This window comes from Myotis yumanensis, unplaced genomic scaffold, assembly GCF_028538775.1.
Source record: "Myotis yumanensis isolate MYYU_CA2020_CCGP unplaced genomic scaffold, mMyoYum1.0.hap1 SCAF_21, whole genome shotgun sequence".
In the NCBI taxonomy this organism is placed as follows: Eukaryota; Metazoa; Chordata; class Mammalia; order Chiroptera; family Vespertilionidae; genus Myotis; species Myotis yumanensis.
The window spans coordinates 5843800-5865369 of NW_027223772.1; positions in this window are offsets into that span (position 1 = coordinate 5843800).

Genomic DNA, 21570 nt, shown 5'->3' on the forward strand with positions numbered 1-21570 from the left:
ATGTTTTTGCATCACAATTACTATGAATTTTCTCAGGAGTGAATTGAAGTAGGATGCAGAGGCCCAAGGATACACTAGTTTATGACTTATGTCTACATTTGATTGTTACTGAAACCATATTAATGATAAGGGCTGTAAAATTGGCTTTTTGTCATGTCATCAGTGAGCCAAAGGAAGAACATGTGTGGCTCATGTCGTCCAATTCCAAAATCAGGGTATGATGAGAGATCCAGAAGTATTCTGGCACCATTAAGGGAGATCATTATCTCCTGCAGCCAAGAAAAAAGTCAAAAGTACAAGTTGATGACAGACACTACCTCACAGGATCTTTGGGTCAGTTGTTACTCCCCTTGGTGTTCTTATATTATTTTTAAAAAAATTCTGTTAAAGAAATGAAATTATTTTTAAAACATAAGCAATCAGGTACTTTGCAGGGCCACATAGAATGCCATCAACTTTGACTCTATGTATCTCTGGTGGTGGCTGAATATATTTTTTTAGACACCTTATCTAATGTAATCTTGACCAATAGATGATTGATTACTCAAAAAATCTGTTAAAGCAGGGAATTAGTAAAGTAAGAGACAAACATTTTTTACATATTTAACATAAATATAGGGCAGGGGTGGGCAACCCCTGGCACGCGTGCCAAACATGGCACACCAGTAACTTTTGCTGGCACGTGAAACCCTATTTTATAATCTTCCATTTACAATTTTTTTCTTAATATCGACTTTTTTATTTTTCAGATAAATTCAGTGTAGGTGCATCTTAGATGAATAAATAATTTTACATAACATGTATACATTTAAAATAAATGTATTTTTCATCATCATAGACTGTGTTTTTGTCGCTCAAATGAATTTTATTATTTCTTCAAGGTTCTTCACGTACGTACACCTTAAGAGATATCAAGTAGGCATAACATGTTCTCAAAAAATTAGGGTTAGCACGCAGAAGAATTTTGAGTCAGAGATTTTGCTGGTTTTGGCACGCACTCACAAAAAGCTTGCCCACCCCTGATATAGGGTGTCCCCAAACTTTGAATAATTATAAAGACAGTGATTATTAAAATACATTTCATTTTCAAAAGTGAGCTATCAGCTGTTAAAGTATACCTACATTTTTGGAGACACCCTGTATATGTGATATGCCCTCAAATGGTAATATATTTGGAGGGCCAGGGCCTGTATTTAGAGAACGGTTCCATTCATATGTTATCAGTTGACTTCAACTTAATAAAGCGAGATGCCACTCCCTGAAGGTGGCTTACTTGCCTCAAACACACTCAGCGTCCTGTGGGTCAGCACTGTCAGTTTAAGTGGCCAGCTGCTTAAATGGAAGTCAGTGAAGAGATCTCTTGTTTTATGGATGAATTTCACAGGCTCTGGAAAAGAATATCTGGCACAGTTATGGTGTAATAAGATAGAAGCTGGGTTAGAGTGACAGAGTTTAAAAACACATCGAGATGATGAAATGCTATAAGTAAATTTTATCAGCAAATGTGCATAATGATACAGAAGGGTGATAAAAAGTTAAGGGACCTTCATTTTTCTCCTTTTCCTTCTTTCCCCTTTCCCATGTCCACAGTTCTGAGGTAAGTTCTTGCCATTTTTTACTCTAATATTTGGGGGTGGGGATGCATTATTTTGCATTTGATATAGGTCTTTGTTGCATTCTAGGTTTGAGACCATGTGGAAAAATTACTAATCTCTCTTAAATGGATATTATAGTTGCTCTTAAATATTAGAATTGTTATAAGAACTATTAAATGAGATACATGTACATGACTAAGTGTAGTGAGAAGTTTATTCAAAGCACTCAGTAATAATTAATATTCACAATGTTGATGAAAATAATAGTAATAACAAAGCTTACTCATCCAGATAGTGCTTTGATCCTGGATTAGTTTTCTGAAGTGATTTATTTATTTTGTGTGTGTGTGTGCTAGATTTTTTTTTGAGTTGTGTTTTATGTCAGTAGATTTTCAGAAAAGTTGATAATTTTGGGGTTTTGTTTACCATTTAATAGTTCTAAAATAAAGCAAGTTTAGGCAGAAAGAACTCTATGGTATATTGTTAATTGTATGAGGTGTTCAATAGAAAAAGGTGCTGATTAATACAGATAGTCTAAACCGAGTTTTGTAGAAGCAAACACGTCAGCCCTTCCCCCAATCTCGGTCTAAAATGAACTTGCGTAGATTTATATGTGCATGGATACACAGCAAATGATGATGACTGCTTACCTTCAGAGTTTTGGCATGGAGGAGAGGTTATTAATATATGTATATGATTGCACACTGGTCCACTAGTCACCATGAAGAGATATTACTTTGGTAATTTAAAATATATTTAATATTTTCAGTATATGAAAATAATGTCATTTGAATTATTCACACATATAAAGAGTAAAAAAAGTCATGTATTTTTGTTTCGGCTTGGTTGTTGAAATATATGAAGAAAGTTAGAAAAACTGTTTTAAAAATCAGGAGGAAAGGCCTTGTTCCCTAATATTCTTTTTCATGACATTTTTTGTTTGTTTCTACAGTTAACACTTGCTATTTAGAAATTCAAATTTTTATATCACGAATGTTCTTTCTTTTAATCCTCACGTGAGGATTAAATTGCTTGCCATTGATTCCAGAGAGACAGGAAGAGAGAGGAACAGGAAGGGAGAGGGAGAGAGAGAGAGAGAAGCAGCCATCAGTTGCTTCATGGATGTGCCCTGGCTGGGGATTGAGCCCGAAACCTGGGTTGTGCCCTGTTCAGGAATCGAACCTGCGACACTTCGGTGCATGGGATGACACTCTAACCACTTAAGTACACTGGCCAGGGCCATGAATGTTCATTTAAAATACATTCGGTTGTAATTTCAGGAAATATTGGCAGGTAGCAAATATCTCTGTTGCTTAAGATATTGCCAGTCCAGTCACTTTAAAAACGAACTGTTTCAAAGTAAACAAATTATTAGAGTTGCTCAGCATTTGCTGTAAAACTTTTTAGACTAGCAGGACCTGCTAGAAGTAAACAAAATCATCAAAGTGCAATCCTCTTATCTATCAGTTATCTTCTGTGATTTTGTAAAGCAATGAGCCATGTTCTTGGGGAGCAGAATTCTTCTAAGAAATAAGTCGTTGAAAATGCCATTAATATTTTCAGGTCGCCTAACCGGTTTGGCTCAGTGGATAGAGCATTGGCCTTCAGACTCAAGGGTCCCAGGTTCAATTCTGGTCAAGGGCATGTACCTTGGTTGCAGGCACATCCCCAATGGGGGGTGTGCAGGAGGCAGCTGATCGATCTCTCTCATCGATGTTTCTAACTCTCTGTCCCTCTCCCTTCTTCTCTGTAAAAAATCAATAAAATATATTTTAAAAAATATTAAAAAAAAATATTTTCAGGACTCTACAAAGATGGCAGTCTATCACCAAATACAATTGTATGTCAAAAATTGATAATATTGATTTAAAATGATAGTTTCAAATGAAAAGATTATGGAAGTATTTATTTTTGTTTTGTTTTAATGCCCTAATTTAAAGAATAATTTAAAAATTTTAAAAGTTGTAATAGTATATATAATGGCATCTTTAATCTCTACATACAAAATAAATCTACTTTGTGATAATTTAATTTGATTTTTAAAAGAGTTTTGAGGGAAAAAACACACCAAACATCACACTGCTTTGTTAATGAAATTACTATGTTGTTTATCTATCTGAAGTAGTCATACTGGTGTATACCCATAAGTTTGACCTGATATATATTTAATGCCACATCTTGTGAAATTGCTCCCAGGGCAGATATCTCTTCTCTTCTTTCCTTTGTGGTTATTTTTCACCAGCTCTGCTTCTGCATCTTGCTGCATATACCTCATAGGTGCTGAGTATACAAGTGTCGTGGCTACAGCATTGTTTTTAGAATCCTGACTTGACCATGTGTTAGTACAACCTTAGGGGAAGTAGTCAATCATTCTTAGCATCTTTTTATTTATGTGTCAGATGAGTTAATATCAAAATTTCAGCATTACTACACAGGTAAGTAAAGATGCAGAGAATAGTACCTGGAAAACAGTAGAAACTAAGTTGTCTTGACCTCCTTTTTCGCCTACTAAACTGACTTAACCCAAAAAACTTTGAAATATATATCGGGACAAGTAGATGCAATGTTCAATGCACACATTGTCTTAGAATTCATTTGAACTACTTCAGAAATAGTAAGAATTGTAATATAACAAAAATAAAACTGGCTAGGGGAAGGTCTAAATGCAATTCTAATAGCTTTTCAACACATTGAAGTTAAAACAACAAAAACATACAATAACTGGGGGCTCGGTGCACAAAAATTTGTGCACTCCCGGGGGGTGGGGGAAGGGGAAGGTCCCTCAGCCTGGCCTGTACCCTCTCTCAGTCTGGAACCCCTCGGGGGATGACCATCTGCTGGCTGAGGCCTGCTCCCCAGGGGATTGGGCCTAAGCTGGCAATAAGACATCCCTCTGGCAGCCTAGCAGCCCTAGGGGGATGTCCACTTGCCAGCAGGGAGCAGACCTAAGATGCAGTCGGACATCCTTAGTGCTGCTGAGGAGGCAGGAGAGGCTCCCACCACCACTGCTGTGCTGGCAGCCATCAGCCTGGCTTGTGGCTGAGCAGAGCTCCCTCTGTGGGAGCGCACTGACCACCAGGGGTCAGCTCCTGCATTGAGCGTCTGCCCCCTGGTGGTCAGTGTGTGTCATAGTGACCAGTGATTCCCAGTTTTTCTGCTGTTAAGGTCAATTTGCATATTACCCTTTTACTATATAGGATAGAGGCCTGGTGCACGGGTGGGGGCTGGCTGGTTTGCCCTGAAGGGTGTCCCAGATCAGGGTGGGGGTCCCACTTGGGTGCCTGGCCAGCCTGGGTGAGTGGCTGCTGGCTGTTTTCAGGCTGCCCGCACCCCGTTCAGGGTGGGGGTCTCCACTGGGGTGCCTGCCAGCCTGGATGAGGGGCTGATGGCTGTTTTCAGGCTGCCCGCACCCCCTTTAGGGTGGGGGTTCCCACTGGGTTGCCTGGCCAGCCTGGATGAGGGGCTGAGGGCTGTTTTCAGGCTGCCCACACCCCCTTCAGGGTGGGGGTTCCCACTGAGGTGCCTGGCCAGCCTGGATGAGGGGCTGAGGGCTGTTTTCAGGCAGGCAAAGCCTGCAATTGAAGCTCCCAGTCTCTCCTTTTTTTCTTTCTTTTTTTTTAATTCTGGGATTTATTTACCTTCTGTAATTGAAACTTTGTTGTGGCTCCAGCTCCGAGGCCAGCTGGCTGAAAGCAGGTATCTGGGGTTTGTTTAGCTTCTATAATTGCAACATTATTGCTTAGAGTGCAGCTCAGAGCCCAGCTGCGGCAGGCAGGGAACCTTGGCTTCCTCCATCACTGGAGCAAGCAAGCCTCCTGTTCGTTTCAGCTGCCTGGCTGCCAGCCGCCATCTTGGTTGGCAGTTAATTTACACATCACCCTGATTAGCCAATGGGAAGCGTAGCGGAGGTATGGTTAATTACCATGTTTGTCTATTATAAGATAGGACAATCAAAGCATAATTGGACTCACAAATTCAAACATGTGATTCTCCTTCTTTCTGGAAAGTGCAAGCAAATATCCTTGTAACATTCACTGTGGACTAGTGACATGCTACATGCTATTACTAAATGATTCAAGTTTCGTCTTCCCAATATTAAGCTAAGTTTGGTATTGACATGAGCACATATAAAGCAGAAACACTAGGGAAATCTAAACAGAGCATCATAAATGTTTGCCTTTGGAGGGATGCAGGGATGATTCAAAGACATCTCCTTAGAAGAACTGAAACTTGGGAGTCATTTGAAAATGGAGAAGCAGGAGGAAATTATTTCATGTGTGAAATATAGCCAGAAGCCCAAGCCTAAAAATAAAGTGAGGGAGAGGGAATGAAGAGATGAGAGAAAAGACATACAAAGGGGCCAAATGGTGAACTGATTCTACTGTGTGTGCAGAGCTGTGTGTTACACGAGGAATGAATTTGCCTTCAATTTTTATTTTAACTTTTCCATCACCATTTATCCCTTTTATGCCCTCTTCCATCTCCATCTACCACCCCCCCAACCCCCACCACACACACACAACAAATAACCTCAGCACACACAACCTTCTAATTCTTATGGAGTTTTATTAAGGCAAAGGGAAGTTTGGGATACCAGAACTTTCTTTCTATAGAAACTATGAAAAACAGTTGAAATTTGGGCAGATCAAAACACATGAGAGTGGGCTCAAGTTTGAGCAATATTTATGATACATTTACATTATGATTATTTTTATTATTATTTCAGGTGATGGAAATGATCCTTATCTTCAGGGAGATTATCATCTTGTGAGGTAGACACTCAGATAGCCACACATTGAAAGTCATCGGTTAATAATGCGGATTTTGTAATCAAAGCAAACATGATAATTTCAAGAGAAGCATCAAAAGTGCTTTATTCAAAGTAATGTCCATTGCTAGCTACACATTTCCCCATCTTTCAGGTAATTTGTGGATACCATCCCAATAGAACTTTTCTTGTTTTGAGGCAAACCATTCAGAGACCCAATTTTCCACTTCTTCATATGTTTTGAAGTGCTGCTCAGAAAGTGCATGTGCCATTGCTCAGAACAAGTGGTAATCTGAAGGAGCAAGGTCTGGTGAATATGGCGGGTGGGTTAATACTTCCCAGGCAAGATCTTTAACGTGTGTTTAACTGGTTTTGAAGTGTGTGATGGTGCGTTATCATGAAGCTAAATTACTTTACCGTGTCTTCTGGCCCATTCTGATCATTTCACGATCAAAGCGTGTTTCAGATTGATTACTTGTTGTTGGTAGCGATCAATATTAATGGTTTCACCTGGTTTTAGAAGCTCATAATACACCACACCTTCCTGATCCCACCAAACGCAGAGCATTGTTTCTGAAGCGATTTGGCCTTGCAGTCGATGTTGATGGTTGACCTGGATCAACCCATGATTTTGTGCATTTGGGATTCTCAAAATAAATCCACTTTTCATCGCCAGCCAAAATTGGATGCAAAACGACTTTCTTTTGTGCCATTGAAACAACATTTTACTGATGATTTTGCGGTTTTCCATTTGTCTTTCGTTCAGTTGATGTGGCATCCACTTTCCTTCCTTTAAAATCTTTCCCATTGCTTATAAACGATCAGAAATTTTTTGCTGAGCAACGTTTAATCTTTCTGCAAGTTGTTTTTGAGTTTAACATGGGTCTTCATCCAATAATGCTTGTAATTATTGGTCTTCAAACTTTTTTGGTTGGCCTAGACGTTCTTTGTGCTTTACATCGAAATCATCACTTTTAAAGCATTTAAACCAGCGTTCACAAGTATCTTGAGATGGAACATGTTCACCATAAGCTTCCCAAAGTATACGATAACTTTTTCTTCAAAATAAAGTAATGAATTAAAACTTCCTGCAAAAGCTCCTTTTTCTCGTGTGAATTCGACATTTTTAAGAGTAAAAATATCTATGATGTTAACACCTTTAGCAAATTTGACATATGAAGTTTTGAAGCTTGCTGTTAATACAACAAAATAGCATACATATCAAAATCTCATATATATATATATATATCAACATGTGTGTAACTCCATCTATTGAAAAGTATCCATATTATTAACTGGCACACCTAGTATGTTCTGTACTACAAGTAAGAACAATGTGACATAGGAAATAGAGGACAGGATTTATTCCAATTTGAGGACTTGTGGAAACTTTCCTGGTGATAAAACAAAACAAAACTGTGTTGATGGAACTTACGGGGTTAACCGAGTGTAGAAGGTTAGTAAGGGTTTCTAGGCTGTGTGGCACCATGAGTAAAGTTGTAAATGTATGACCCAGCATAGTATGTATAAAGAAAGTGAAGAAGTTGGTTATTTCTAGAGTCTGGATTGGGAGATAGGGGTTTAAGGTGATTGACATTAGGATATAAAAGACTTTGTATTCAGAAATAAGGAGATTGGCTAGGAAAGAGATTCTGTAGATTGAGTGTTAAAAGAAAAATGTCTCTTTTTTGAAGTCTACATCAAATCAATATTAAAAATTAAAGACTTCATATTAAAATCCGATCTTTGACTTCTCGATGCTTTTATGGCAGCACCATTTGCTCATTTCTTCATGGCAGTGATCCCCGGAGTTGACAAGGATTCTACTCAAGAAATTATGTTTGGTAATTCAGCCTTCCACTTACATACCACACACATTCTCTCTGCTGACATATCTTCAATAACAGAGAGGTCCCCATCTCCAAAGGCAACACATTCTCTTCTGATGCAGCTCTAACTTGCCTCTTATTCTTATGATAATGCAAAATCTGCTTCTCTTATTTTCACTGGTGGTTCTAGTTTTGCTTTTAGGAGCTGCATAAAATAAGACTAATCTTTCATGAGACCATTCCTTTGATGTTTTAAAAAATAACTTTCATGCTTCTTTCATTCAACTCCTTTCTAAACTACATGTAAGTTCCCATACCTAGCTCCTATTTGAGATGTTTTCAGGTCATTTACTAAGTTTTTCTTTCATTTCTTCTTCCTCCTAATTTACGGTGGCTTGCCAACATATTGAAATGGTGTCAGATTGTACTTGGTGATCTAAGTTTGGTTTGTGTAGGGCAGGGTAAACTTGGTCTGCCTTATTTCACTGAAGGGAGATTATCTCTTTATTTAAACTCCTGACATGGGCTAGCTATCATAAGCAAACATCACACATCTCTAGCTCATTAGGAGACTTTCAGTCACAGATAACTTTCACATGAACTCATGTCAAGAATTTTTTCTTCCTCTATAAAATTATGCTAGTTATTTTTGAGCTTAAAATTATGTGTACATTTTATTATATCTATATTAGCCTAGGAGTTTAGTTTCTCACTATCAAATTGAATCTTGAATTTGTCACTATATGTTTGTTCTCTACATATTTGTCTTCTGAAAATATGATACATTTTCTATTATTTTCACATCTAATACTTGAGGTAAAATGCTAGATAGATAATGACATGGCTATAACATTTTGGGGTTCCAATGGGGATTTATCCCAAGGTTGAAATTAAAGTCTTATTCAAAACTACATATGGTTTCTATGGCATTTGTGAGTTTACCTAACAATATTTCCCAACACACATTTCATGAACGTCTTATAAACATATGTGAGTTTTTTTATTAAAGTATTCAAGTGTTTATCAAACTAGTCAAAATTATCAAAGAAAGACACAATAATTGTATATAGACTCATTTTGGGTAAATTTTATGAGTCTCATAGGATTTTATGATTCTTTACAAGTAATAGTACATTATTTTCTTTTGTACTTGACTTTTCTCAGTGATTTGTCATGGAATTTTATAGAGTGAAAGGATTGGAGCCTAGCAAATGGATTAAAATGTCTGGCTTTGGTCTTCGGTCCTAGCTTGTGTGGCTCGGTGGTTGAGTGTCGAACTATGAACCAGGAGATCACGGTTCCATTCCCATTCAGGGCACATGCCCGGTTGTGAGCTCAATCCCCTGTGGGGGGCATGTAGTAGGCAGCCGATCAATGATTCCCTCTCATCATTGATGTTTCTATCGCTCTCTCCCTCTCCCTTCCTCTCTGAAATCAATAAAAATATATATTAAAAAAATCTGACTTTGGTACACATTAGCTCTGTGTCAAGGTAAATGTGCAATCTGCTAGTATATAAAAGGGATAATAATAGACATTTCACAACATCATTATTAAGATTTAATGAGAGTTTATAAAGCATCCAGTCCAAGGCCTGGACTACAGTGTATATATGACACATTAAATTTCTTACTTTCAACACCAAGTTAGTCATAGTAACTTCACTGCATAGTCAGACTGATGTTATGTCCATTTTGAAGATGAAGAAAAATCATTTAAGAGAGTTTTATTCAGTTATTCAATAATTATTAATGTTTTCTCTTGTTTGGCACTATTACACATGAGATGCATGCATAGATATTCTGGAAACAGCGAATATGTACCAAACCTAGCTTCAGAGTCTAGATAATTTTGAACATAAATTGTCCATGAATTGATATAGTATTTATATATATGTATTTTTATTATTGAGAATATTACAGATGTCTCCTCTTTTTATTCTTCCTTTTGGCCCCCCACCACCTGGTTCTCACCCCAGCCCCCAACCCTTAACCACCCTATAGTCTGTGTTCATGGGCAATGCATATAAGCATATCAGTGATTGTCTTTATTATCAGATACTTTGTAAATATTCACAATAAATATCCTAAATCATTTTTTGGTAGATATAGTCTGTAATAAAATAGCTTTTGTGATCAACTCCAAAAAAGTAATATGCTGGGGCAACAAATTGTGACCCATTAAAATGCCTTAAGGCCAGTTTTAATGAATCACTAAAGATTATTTATAATTGGCAGACATAGCATATTAAATTAGATGCTATTAAGTTATTCATTGGGCTGAAATAATTTGTTCTTTTATGGAGAAAATATTTCTTTTCTGATTAAAATATTCTTCATTAAGTTGATTATCTGTTTTTATTGCTAGCTAGCCTTAACTTGGTCATAATACAGAATCAGTGGAATTAGAATTAATGATGTTTGAATGTAACTTTAAATGATAAAATTATGACCTTTTACCTAAAAATAAATGTGTTCTTTTCAAGCCCTATCATCTGAGAGAATGACTAATGTTGTACAACTATGGAAAACTGTCAGGAGAGATAATTTAGTAGCTATATTAATAGCATTGACTAGAAAGAGTCATTAAAATATGGTTTAAATATGACAAATCTGTTTTGTTTTTTTCTCAAAAACCAAACATTTGGGAGAATATTTACTAATTTGAAATGAGATTAAAAAAACCCACAAAGATACTCTACAGGACTTACCACTATGAGAGGAAATACACTGAGTGCTTTATATGAAGATACCACGTAGATCTTTCAGGTACATTTAAAAAATAATAAGCACTGAAGTAAGACTTCCAGCTATGCAGATATGCAGACTGAATAAATAGGTTGTTGATCCTCTTAACACACATACACACACACACACACACACACACACACCGGTAACACTAGAAAAACTTATGAAAAATACAATCTGGACTCTGGGAAAATGATCGAAGGCAGAAGAGAAACTGAGAATCAGTCATTTTTGAGAAACTGCTACAGCTTCAGGGGAAAAAATGGGAGTTCTCATCCTTTTTGCCTAATGTTGTGATGTTCTATTCCAGCCCCGAGTTGAAGAGAACTGTTAATTGAGCAGCATGGGGCTGGCTGCAGGAACATGCAGTTCTGCTGCCAGCAGGTGTGGGCTCCGTTTGTGCAGACTAGAAAATACAAAACTTTGCAGAGGGAAATGGTGAACATAGTAGAAAGCAAATGGAGCAACGCAATGTCTCTGACAGCCAGAGACTGTGATCCTAGTTGGGGTGAATGGTGGCTGAGCTAGAACTTTATTAGGAGACTAGAGGCCAGGTGCATGGATTCGTGCACCAGTGGGGTCCTTCAGCCTGGCCTGCACCCTCTCGCAATCTGGGACCCTTTGTAGGATGTGGGACTGCTGGTTTAGGCCCTGTGAAGATCGGGCCAAAACTGGTAGTCCAACATCCCCCCAGGGATGTAGTAGTGTGCAAAGAGGAGGCCAGGGAGGAGCCTGAGCCCAGGCTGGGTACTGTGCCTTCCCGTTCAATCTGGTCCTGCTGCACCTGACACCACCGCTCGGTAGTGTTGCTGCAGAGGCAGGAGAGGCTCATGCCCCTGCAGCTGTGCTCGACAGCCATGAGCTCCAGTCAGCTGAGTGGTGCTCCTGCATTGGTCAGTGCGCGTCATAGCTGTTAGTCGAGCAGTCCACCTGCCACCTAGTCTTTTATATATATATATAGTTTCTGGAAATAGGGATGCTTAGATAAACTGTGTGCATCTCTGACTGTCTAGGAAACGGCACACAAGAGAGTTATATGAAAAGTGAATACAAAAGGAGATCTGAGAATTGGCTGACCTTTGAATGCCCTCACCAACCAACACACAGATTAATCATCAGGGAGAGGAAGTTCAAGATTTTGAGCACAATATATGACAAAATCATTGATTAACCATTAAGCTATAGAGACACAGGGGTGGCCCCTACAAAACAAGGCTTACAATTAAAAATTTAGGAACCCTTTAGAATCCTATAGAAAAAAAGAATTAGGAAATATCGTCATCCTAGTTCTACAGATTTATTACCTTTGTGACCTGTGTGAGGTAAATGCAGATAATTAGAACTACTATCTCAAAAGCATGCAGAAGAAATGATGAGTTAAGACAGCAGTTAATTATAACAATGTTTGACATATAGTAATGTTTCTATTATTTCCATAGAAAGCAATAAGTGTGTTTTCGCAAAAACAAACAACAGCAAAACTTTATGAGAGCAGTTTTCATTCATTTTAAGAAAGAACAAAAAGAAAACAATATAGAAAAAGCAAATTTGCAAAATACAAAGTTCCTAGATTTAACGTGTTAGTTTTAGGTCTTGTAAATTTTGCTACTCCTTATTCTTTCATTCATTCCACAATGATGTACTACTATGTATCATGTACTGTATGGGCTGCTGGAAGTGGAATGATGACTGATGTGAGAATTATCAAAACAATACCACTAAATTGGATGATTCAAACATACTATAATCATTTGTTATGAAGCATGGACCCATTCTTAGTCATGTGGCAAGATGGCTTCACAGTAAAGGATGTCCTTTGTGTAAACATGTACTTTCATATTTACATATGATTGTAGGTGACTAAATCCAGTTAAGTGTTAACATAAAATTAGACTTATATTAACCTTAGATGTGCCTTCAAATTATTCTAAAAGCCAATGTAGCTAGTAAATAAATACATCTACCAGAGTTGTTCTACCTTCTTTGGATTTGCTACTATTTCATTCCAAGGATTCAAGCGTTACTTCAGAGAGCATTGAAAGATGAGAAACACTCTTCTAACTTGAGAACTTACTGAGAGTATAACACCAGAGGGGAACCCATTGCGATTATCTTGGGGAGCATAATTCCTTCTGACTTTTCCTCAATCAACACATGAATAATTCACACATTTTCGATTTGACTTTTGAAGGCTCATCTACAAGGAATGGTCAGAACTGAGCCTGCACTTTCTGTTGATAGTAGTAACTCAAAATATCTTTGTTCTGCACAGTTCTTCCCTGACCTTTAGAATCCTATCATTACTGAACTACTTGACATTTCCAAGTAGATGCTTCATAGATACATCAAACAATATTTTCCAGAAAGAACTCTTGATTTCACCCAGCAAGCCTGATCCTCTGCTGGGATTTCCTCGTTTCAGTAATTGTTAAAACCATCACCCAGATGCTTAAGCTGAAAACGTTAGGGTCTTCCTCAATCTAACAAGTGAGTCAATCTGCAGTCCCTCTTGTTTCCTTTCCAACTATGTCTCACACTCACTCATTTTCATCTACTCTATGGCTATTTAAGTTAAAATGACTTAAATTATATCTTACATTTTTCCTCCTAACCAGTCTCACCTTTAAGTCTCACCATCATTTAAATCTTTTTTAAAACAAAGCAATCAGAGTAATCTTTTTAAATTACGAATTGAACAATGTGATTCTCCTGTAGAGACAGACTCATAGACAGCCGTTGGCGGTGGCGGTCTGGATTGTGGAGGCGGAGGGATTGAGCAAAAAGACAAAAAGAAGAAAAAGAAAAAGAACTCATGGACACGGACCACAGTGTGGTGACTGCAGGGGGTGGATAGAGGTGGAGGAGAGATGGGGGGGGGGGGGTGGGATAAATGATGATGGGAAAAAATAAATAGCTATTTTAAAAAAGGAAGGAAAAGAAAAACCTTTTAACACCTGACAATTGCAGGATGCTGCCCAATTACAAATACAGATTCTGTACCATGGCCTTTGCAATTGTACATAATCAGGCCCCTGCACACCTCTCAAGTTCATTTCTTTCTATTCTTTCTTCCATGAATACTCTGGCCACCTTCACCTGTTTTTAGTTTGTTCTATTTGTGAGTTTTTTTTCTTACCTCAGTGCTTTGACCAATAGTTTTGTTTCTGTCTGAAAAAAATCTTTTTCCTATGGACCTCAGGATAAACTTTACTCAAAAGACCTTTCTCACATGATGATAAGTTGTCTAACCAATCTTTTTATCTGCTACTAGGGGTCCAGTGCATGAATTTGTGCACCTTAAAAGGAACTGTGGGCCTTGAGGCTGTGGTGGCCTCAGGGGTGGGTCTCGGCCCATCCTCTGTGCCCCTGCCCAGCCCCTCCCACCTCGGCTCCCCCCCATCCCTGTCAGCAGCCCCTCTCCTGCTGCCACCGCTCCCATGTGCTGACCGCACAGAGCAATTGGGGCCTGTGCCAGCAGCTGGTGCGAGTGGTGGCTGCTGCATTGATTGCCAGGCAGAGGTGGAGCAGCCCTCCGGGGCAATTGGGGCTGGCAGCCGAGTGATTGGAACCAGCACCAGGCACCAGCAGGGGGTGCGAGCAGGGTGGTGCTGGCAGCAGGTGTGAGCACCGGGCGGGACTGCGGCGCATGGGAGCAAATAATTTCTAAAGAAATTACATTTTTTAAAGAACGCTGTAGAAATAGAATTAACATATTTTAATTTCCTTTATAGATCTAGTCATTTGTGTCAGTTTTAAAATATAAAAATTATATCTAGTATCCTTAATTTCCTCATGAAATTAAAATGGTTGGCATATTAAATTTAGAAGGATAATTTGTTTAGACTCTTCAAATTCAATATTGGGGTTTACTTTTAGATGTGTTTAATTGTTACAAAGTGAACTGCAAGCTTCTGAACTTAAGAAATTGAATATCTTTTAGTTTTTACCTATTCATCTGAAGCAGTTAACTGAGAAAATAAGAAAACATCACTATTACAATTAACCAAACAATGTCATCATGTGTTTTTGCATATGGCATCCACCATGTTGTCAAACAGACATAAAAATACACAATTTCAGAAAAATAGCAAAGTTAAAAAAGAATACACATATATTATATCCATTGGGTCTAGCTAGAAGAATCAAGACGGAAACATGGTGTTGTCACATGAGCACAGTGTAGGCGGTAGACGTCCTCAGACGGTGGCAGGCTCTGTGGAGGAAGGAAAGATGGAGCCCAGCGAGGAGGTCAGAGCAGACACAGTCAGCATACAGGTAAAGGTGATGAGGAAGGCCACGCGGTTTTACTGAATAAAAACCATAAGCCCAGAACTGAGTTTAAAGGTAAGTTACTGTAATGTTTGCAACAAATCCCTGTGGTATAATTATCTTTAATTTAATCAGCAGAGGCCCAAAGTTCAGTGAGTTTAATTTGTCTGCCCACGTTCATACAGTTAGAAAGTGGCCTGTGCAGAACTGACAAAGGTGTATGTGGGCCTAAAACCAAGCCCTCCATCAGCTAAGCCCATACTAGGGCTGTTTCCAGAAAGAAGAGCCACGGAAATCTTACCCTTTGGGACAGCATGGGTGCACCTGGGGAGCAGTATGCTAAGTGAAATAAGCCAGTCAGAGAAAGAAAACTACCCTATGATTTCACTCATCTGTAGAACCTAATAAACAACATAAACTAACAAAGTAGAAACAGACTCATAGGTCGAGTGCAGACTAACAGCTGTCAGCGGGGAGGGAGGTTGTGGGGCTGAGTGAAAAAGGTGAAGGGATTAACCCCCCCCAAAAAATTTTCACACAGAAATGAGCTTTGTCATTGTTCTTATCCTTCATTTTATTTTCGTTTCCTGATGAGAAATCCCATGCTCGCCTTGCGTGGTTCTTGGTAATGTTGTGGGAAGGGACATTGACTAGTAGGCTCAGGACTTTCCCCTATGCTAAGTTTGGGACAAAGCATGTTATTCAGGTTATTTCACTTTTGCTTCAGAATAAGCGTGGTAAATTTGTATTCTTTTCATCCCCAAAGGAGCTGCCAATTTACATACCATGATCAACGTCACAGGAGTAGGCAGGGGAGTCAGGACTGAAAACTTGCCCTGTAATTCCCCTCCAGCTGCAAAGCACAAGTTCTACCTGTTACAGCTGCTGGCAGATTTCAGCTAAATTCCTGGAGCAACCCCTGAAGGAACGCCTTTTTTCTCCCTGCGCTTCAAAGTTCCTTTCTGACATCCAGGCGAAGCGTGCTGCTTATTTGGTAATCCAGTCAAACGCAGCAGCGGTTTTATATTTCTGCCTTTGAATCGCAGATCCAAGAAACTGGCAGAAGCATGAACTCCTCAGTGCAGAGGAATTGTCATGATCTGACTTTGTCGATGGGTTGACACCAAATTCTTTTAGTCACAGAAGACCTTCTTCTTTTTTTCTTTTTTTGTTAGAAATACAAATAGTTGCAGAGGAGTGAATTTGAGGAGTAATATAACAATTTAACTTGGGAAATTTTATTTTTAGAAAATATTTATAATAAAAATATGTTTGAGTGTCCATTCCTAGAGACAAATACCAAAAATATACCTCCTTCAATTTTTTGTTATTGCCACCATTTTCTTTTCCCCTCAAATCTGCTCTAAAATAACCGTCCTAAGCTGCTGCAGACCATAGTGTTCTGCACTGCGCCCTCTGAGAAGGGGTCAAGCCAGAACCTTCTCACTGCCCTGGCTGGTTTCTCAGTGGTTAGAGCGTCAGCCCATGCACAGAAGAGTCCTGGATTCCATTCCTGGTCAAGGGCATGTACCTGGGTTGCAGGTTCACTCTTTGCCCCTAGTTGAGGCAAGTGCAGGAGGCAACCAGTCCATGTATCGCTCTCACATTGATGTTTCTCTCTCCTTCTCTTCCTCCACTCTCTCTGTAAAGTGATGGAAAAAATGTCCTCAGGTGAGGATTAACACAAAAAAAAAAACACAAAGAATCTTCTCACTTGGTTTCAATAAGGCCATTCCTGGGATAAACCTATTAAGGGAAAATGGTTATCTATTAACACCACCTATTTTTACCCCGCATTCCAGAATTTCTAATTTACATACACTTAGGGCTCTTTTACTATAACCATGAAAAGAATTAAACTTTATATAATGTTTACTACTTAAGAAAACCACTCAGTGCAGTTCAGTAGTGAGGACTTAGTATGGACTATGGCTGGAGAAACTATTCTTGTTTGTTTCTTTTTTCCTCCAACATGTTCTCCATTTTTTTTTTTTTTTTAGTTTTAATTGAGCATTTTATATGATTCTATTTTCTTATAACAGTTATACTGCTTATTATTATTATTTAAGTGGTTGTCCTAGAGTTTGCAAAATATTCAGAAGTGGGCAAAAGTGGATTTGCAGTTGTGAATATGCAAAATAGAGTTTATTCTTGGATTATTTCTTAATTATTTTATTATTCATTTGTATTACAATTATAAACCTACTTTTGCCAAACCCTGTATTTACAACTAGTCCAAGAGCACTTTAAAACACTATACCAATTTAGGGTTAGTGTGAGGACATTAAAATAACAAAATATTCTTAATTCCTCTCTCCTGTTCTTTGTGTCATTGTTGTCATTAATTTCACTTATACATAAGCATATGTAAGCATATATATGCATATATAAGGTGTATACATAAATATACTTGATCAAATACATTGCTCCTATTATTATTTTGGACAAACATATCTGTTAGGACAATTAAGAATAAAAAAATAAAAATTTTACTCTTCCTTCAATTATTCCTTTTCTGATACTCTTTTCTTTATGTAGAATTGGATTTCTGATCTATGTCATTTTCCTTATCTCCGAAGAACTTATTTTAACATTTTCTTGCAGAAAAGCTCAATTTTTGCTTGTCTGAGACAATCTATATTTTTGAAGGATAATTTTTTGGGGTACAGAATTCTGGGTTGGTAGATTTTTTTTTTTCTTATGAGATTTTAAATGTTTCACTCCATTTTCTTCTTACTTGCATGTATTCTGAGGAGAAGCTGATGTAATTTTTATCTTTGCTCTCTTTAGATGGGTTTTTAATTTCTGCCTTCTTTCAGTATTTTAAAAACACTCTTATTTTCTGTAGTTTGAAAATGACATGAACAGGTGTATTTTACCTTTTTTTTTTTTTTTTTGCATTTATTTTGCTTAGAATTCCCTGAGTTTACTGGATCTGTTGTATGGTGTTTGACATTAATATGGGAGAAAATATCAACTGTAATTATTTCAAATATTGCTTCTGTTCCTCTCTCTCTCTCTTTTAATCTTTACTGTAGAAAGTATGACATATGCCCCCTTTTTCCTCCCATTGACCCCTTATAGCCCACCCCTGCCTCCCACCCCAAGTCTTTACCACCCAGTTGTCTGTGCCTATGGGTTATGAATGTATGCATGCAAGTTCTTTGATTGATCTCTTGATCTCTTCTCACCTACCCATCCACTCCCACTTTCCCTCTGAGATTCAACAGTCTGTTCCATGCATCTAAGTCTCTGGATCTACTTTGTTCAATATTTATTTTGTTCATTAGATTCCACCTATGAGTGAGATCATGTGATACTTGTCTTTCTCTGACTGCCTTATTTCGCTTAGCATAATACTCTCCAGGCCCCTCCATGCTGTCTCAAAGGGTCAGAGGTTCTTCTTTTCTATAGCTGCATAGTATTCCATGGTGTAAATGTACCACAGGTTTTTGTTCTTTTTCTCTTTTTCTCCCTCTGGTATCCCTACTATGCACATTACACCTTTTGCAGTTGTCCTTGGATATTCTGTATTTCTTTCAGTCCTTTATTCTGTTTGTTTTTATCTCTGGAGGTTTTCATTTAGATTTTGTCAAGCTCTGAAATGATTTCCTCAGCTGTGTACATTCTAATAAGCCTCCATAAGGCATTCTTCATTTTTGTAAGTATTTCTAAACCATACATTTCTTTTTGGTTGCTTCTTAGAATTTTCATCTCTCTGCTTACACTATTTTCTAATGCTGTCTGTTCTATCCACCAGAGCCCTCTGTTTTGAATCCCCTGTTTGACAATTCCAACATCCCTGCCATATCTGAATCTGCATAGTGCTTATAAGGAACTATTGTAGATAGGCCTTTAGTAATGAGGCAGTGAGATGTCAGGGGAGGTGAGGCATTCTACAGTTCTATGGTTAGGTCTCAGTGTTTCAGTAAGCCCGGCCCTCTACACTGTGAACTTTACCAGTGCCTTTCAGCACTGCCCACCCCCACACGCCTTAGGCGAGACAGGCTATTTAGGGCGAACTGCAGCTGGATACTTTTCTTTTCCCAGTTGGCAGACAAAATAGGCCTCAAATGGGGTATCTCCCTTTCTCCATGAGGAAGACTAGAGCTCAGTAAGGCTGTGTGTTTGCATTCCACTAGATCAGCTGGGCTCTGATTAAACACCTGCCGGTCAGGTGCTGATTAAATCATTTCGCCTGAGGGATGGCTTTTTAAGGAGAAGAGACTGCCCTGGTGTATTTCAAAATGGTTCCTTTTCCCCGCCTCTCACAGTAAGTAGGGTGGGATTTTTATCCAAATTTCATTGTAAACCTGGTAAAAGTTTAGAAAGTAGAACCCACCAAAGTGTGGGTCCCCCTCACCCTTTCGTGAACGAGTCCGCTGGAGTTTTTTTTTTTTTTTTTTTTTTTAACTTTCAGAGTGTTCCATGCTGAGCCCCCTGTATCTCACCGGTTCCAGTTCTGATGGCCCTACCCAGCACTGGTTCCCATGGAGTTTCAGCTTGTGGGTGTCTGCTCTGGTAAGTTAGGATTCTCTGTATTCACCTGTTGGTCTCTTCAATTTGGGGGGCAGTGGTCTGCCTGCTGGCCTCGCTTCTCTTATGGGAGTAAGATTTGTTGGTGTTCCACTTTGTTCAGAGATTTAATCCTTGTTAGGATGGAGTGGCAGCCTCCGAAATTTAGTTGAGTTTGGACCAATGACAAGCGTTTCTAAACGGCACTATTTTTACAAAATGTCAGTTTTGTAAATATTGATAAAATGTCAGTAAAGCCATGCTGTCTCTTGAAACAATCGAGGCGCTGTGGGTTGGAAAGAACAGAACACCTGACCTGAAAACAAGTTTTAACAATTAGGACATTCATCAGCTTATGGGGAGCGGCCTAGAAGGAGGGGGACGGCTTCTGGGTAGTTTATTTCAGGGGCTCTCACGGTTACCAAGCACCCAAGTCTGTCTCTGCTTTACTGCCTTCCACAGAGACTTTTTGTCTGAACACCGCCAATGTCAGTGTCTTGTTGGTGATTTAATTCTGAAACATGTCGCTTTGTGAGGAAACCGAGCAAAGGGAATAAGAGATCCCCCTGTGTCAGTGTACAACCCCAGTGAACCTACATTGCAAAATATAAAGTTTAACTTTTCTAAAAATGTAGGAAGCGCAAGCAGTTTCTTATGGGACAGTGCTTATTGAAGAGTATGGAGAGGCGTGAATAAAGGAATTGGTAGGACGGGGGCCTGGAAGGACTTGATGTTACGGTATGAAGTTTGGATTTTATCTTGTCAGTGATGTTATACCATTTTATGAGTTTTCTATTGCTTCTGTAACAAATTATCATAAACTTAATGTCCTAAACACACAGTTATTATCTTACACTTCTGGAGGCCAGAAGTCTGAGAAGGGTTTCACGGAGCGACAATGAAGATGTTTGCAGGGCTGTGTGGGTGCTTTTTTCTGCTAATTGTAAGGAGAAAAGCTGTCTCTTCGCTTTAACCAATTTCTAGAGGCTTTTAGCATTTCTTGGCAAGAAAGGTTTCCTCCATTCTCAAAGCCACGAACATAGTATCTTCAGGTGTGTCTGAGTCTGACTATCCTCCCTTTCTACTCATATAGCAGTGGTTCTCAACCTTGGCTGCACATAAGAATCACCTGGGAATCTTTTAAAATCCTGATTTCTGGGCCTCATCCTCCGGAAATTCGGTTTCTTGGTTATGGGGTGAGGCCACAACATTAGTAACAAAGAAACAAAATTTCCAGAGGATGAGGCCCAGAAATCAGGATTTTAAAAGGATTCCCAGGTGATTCTAATGTGCAGCCAAGGTTGAGAACCACTGCTAAGGGTAAACGATTGGGTTTAGAGCAGTGGTTCTCAACCTTCCTAATGCCACGACCCTTTAATACAGTTCCCCATGTTGTGGTGACTCCCAATTTCATTGTTACAAATTGAACATAATTAAAGCATAGTGATTCATCACAAAAACAATATGTAATTATACAGGTGTTTTCCGATGGTCTTAGGCGACCTCTGTGAAAGGGTCGTTTGACCCCCCAAAGGGGTCGCGACCCACAGGTTGAGAACCGCTGGACTAAGCTAAATCCCTCATTTCAAGACTGTTAGTCACACCTGCAGACACCTATTGCCATAGGAAGTGGCCCTTTTTGAGGTTCTAGGAGTCAGGACATGGACATTTCTTGTAGGGGTATTAATCCTAGACATTTACTGCCTATGGCTTTCAAGACAGCTAAGAGAACTCAAGGGTGAAATCGAGTACACTTAGTGTTAGGCATGTGAGTAAACATGTCTTGCAATGTGTGTAGTGTTATGATTTGCCTGTTCCCCCAAATCATTCAACCCTGGGCCCAAGAC